At 35.5% G+C, this 3,311-nt stretch overlaps 1 pseudogene; it reads left to right on the top strand.

Annotated features, from left to right (window-relative positions):
- The first annotated feature begins 497 nt into the window (after positions 1-497).
- Positions 498-1,432, top strand: LOC111290386 (protein P21 pseudogene; annotated as a pseudogene).
- Positions 1,433-3,311: the final 1,879 nt, after the last annotated feature.

Consider the following 3,311-nt stretch of genomic DNA (forward strand, 5'->3'; position numbering starts at 1 on the left):
CTAATGAAGAATAAAATAAAAAATAAAGAATAGAGGAAGGGAAGAGGTGTCACGTAGGCACCTCACTTTTTTTATATTCTTTTCAAAAATTGTATCTAGATAGATGGATAAAGTGAACATTTTCTTGCTTACCCACCTAGGCTCGTAATAGATAAATCATATCCCACAAAACAAAATCAAGTACTGAATTTTGGGGGTTTCCTCCAATAAGGATTTTTATATTTCCTCGTCAAATATTGTGTGATATTTTTTAGTCAAGGGTGTAAATTTTCTACTTTTCTAGATGCTACGTACATGCATACATAGATATTGGCTATTCCTGGACGATAATTTATTTCCAAGTTGACAACGACGCAATCTTGACTTGTCACAAGTTGGAACAAAATATGTTAATTTCGAAGGCACGAATTTTCCACAGATATTTTATTAACGTTCACATCTATTGGTTCACATGCACCGACCTGAAGCCCCTACTCTTTATAAATCCACCTTTCTCCTCACAAATTCGATACAATACAAGCTAATTATCAAAATTCCAATACTTCTTTGCCTTTTTCGCAAAAATGAACTTGAAAAGCCTCTCTTTGTTTTCCTTCTGTTTAATTGCAGCTCTCTGCTTCACGGTGGCCAATGCTGCCACTTTTAACATTCGAAACAACTGCCCCTACACGGTCTGGGCAGCAGCCGTGCCCACCGGTGGTGGCAGACAGCTGAACAGTGGTGAATTCTGGGACATAAATGTGAACGCCGGTACCACAGGAGGTCGTATCTGGGCTCGAACCAATTGCCACTTTGATGGAGCCGGGCCTGGCGGATGCCAAACCGGTGACTGTGGGGGGCTCCTGCAGTGCCAAGCTTATGGTGCACCCCCAAACACCCTGGCTGAATTCGCACTAAACCAGTTCAATAACTTGGATTTCTTCGATATCTCCCTAGTTGATGGATTTAACGTTCCTATGGAATTTAGTCCAACTTCTGGGGGGTGCACCAGGGGCATTAGATGCACAGCAGATATCATAGGACAGTGCCCTAATGAGTTGAAAGCCCCAGGAGGGTGCAATAATCCTTGCACCGTTTTCAAGACTAATGAATACTGTTGCAATTCTGGGACCTGTGATCCTACGGATTTCTCCAGGTTCTTCAAGACAAGGTGCCCTGATGCTTATAGTTACCCTAAAGATGATCAAACCAGCACATTTACTTGCCCTGGTGGGACTAATTACAGGGTTGTCTTTTGCCCTTGAACTTACATATATATGTGTGTGTATATATATATATATATATATATAGACACACACACACTAGTATTGGTCATACTATATGACAGAGTGAAATAAGCTTCACAAGCTCGTAAGTTCATGGAATGTTATGCTAGCTAGGGTGAAGTTGTAATAAAACTTCAGATGAGGTTTATGAAATGAAAGTTTTATAAGCGTTATATAAATATATAAATATATAAATATATAAATATATATATATATGTAGACTCTACAAAATTTGCTGGTATAGTCAATACTCAATTAGTAGTATATTAAAAGACAAAAATACTGCAAGCTTCTTACACTAATTGTTTGGCCTTTCTCCATTGGTTGGAGTTGAATGAAAAAGCGGCTAGGTGATCTCAAAGGGGTATAATTAAAATTGTTTTCTGATGGAAATTTTGGTCGTGGGATTAATGGAATTGAGGATATTTATTATGATTGTGTATTGGAGATAAAAGAAAAGAAAAAAATTAAAAAGATAAAAATAATATATGTTAAGAGATGGCATGGATCAAATCAAATTTTAATATTTACAGTCTTAATTTTTTATCTATAAGTTGTAACACCATTGATTAGAAAAATAAAAATATTACGCATTTCTCTCGAATGAAAGGGGCTTTTTTTTTTATTTCAACATAGCACTCAAAAGATTTTTTCTGAGAACTATGTCTTAACAAACACTTCTATTTCATAGTATAAAATAATTCCTAATTTGGTGATAAAATAGTTAATCCATTGAATTCTCACACATCAATAAGCTCTTTTAGAAATTAAAAGTCATGATCTTCCTGGACCCGAGTTTTATTTTATTTTTATATGTCAATGGTACCATATATTTAACTTAATTATTCGAATAGACTAATTTGATTATTCTTAATAATTTATTTATAAATGTAAACATACTTTAAAATCCTCTATATTTTTTTAATATAAAAAAATCATAGTTTGAGAATATAAAAATGAATAAGTGTTGAAATTTGATTTATTTGTGTCATAACGTCTAGATCCGGGGATCTATCGCTAGACATTGACTGAAGGGAGTCGCCACCAATCTTTTTTATCCAGGTGTGATTGGCCACCTATAGAATCTGTCCTTTTAGGGAACGCCTCAGTTTAAGGGTCCCTAAAAGAATAGGTTCAGGTCTACTAACCAGAACAGGGTTCGGGAGTTCGGTTACGTGTGAGGAAAGTTATAGCACCCTCACAACGCCCATCAAAAGATGGTACCAGCTTAAATTTGTGTTATCCAAAAGCCTTAAAATTTTACCAAGTAATTAGTTATTGGAAATGATTCTCAATTGACTCTAATACTTTTAGCAGAAAATTGAGAAAATTCCCTCACCTCAGGAGTATGCAAGAAAAACTACTGTTTCACTTGCAGGGGCTCCGTCGTCGGATTTATTAAAAAAAAAACAAAATCATCCAATTAATTATTGGAAATTATTCTCAATTAACTCTAATACTTTTAGCAGAAAATTGAGAAAATTCCCTCACCTCAAGAGTATGCAAGAAAAACTACTGTTTCACTTGCAGAGGCTCCGTCGTCGGATTAATTAAAGAAAAAACAAAATCATCCAATTAATTATTGGAAATTATTCTCAATTAACTCTAATACTTTTAGCAGAAAATTGAGAAAATTCCCTCACCTCAGGAGTATGCAAGAAAAACTACTGTTTTTACTTGTAGAGGCTCCGTCGTCGGATTAATTAAAGAAAAAAAAAATCAAAATCAGCCAAGTAATTAATTATCGGAAATTATTCTCAATTGACTCTAATACTTTTAGCAAAAAATTGAGAAAATTCCCTCACCTCAGGAGTATGCAAGAAAAACTACTGTTTTTACTTGTACAGGCTCCGTCGTCGGATTAATTAAAGAAAAAAGAAAAAAAAATCAAGATAAAAAAAAAAGTCAAAAAAAAAAAAAAAAAAAAAAAAACCTGGAGCGGCTCGGCTATCGGCTCGGCTCGGCTCGGCTCAAGGAAGAAAAAAACGGCTCGGAGGAGCGGCTTGGAGGCTCGGCTCGGCTCGGCTCGGCTTGGAGGAGGGACGC

This window comes from Durio zibethinus, chromosome 11, assembly GCF_047325235.1.
Source record: "Durio zibethinus cultivar Kanyao isolate XHJ-2024 chromosome 11, ASM4732523v1, whole genome shotgun sequence".
Classification (NCBI taxonomy): domain Eukaryota; kingdom Viridiplantae; phylum Streptophyta; class Magnoliopsida; order Malvales; family Malvaceae; genus Durio; species Durio zibethinus.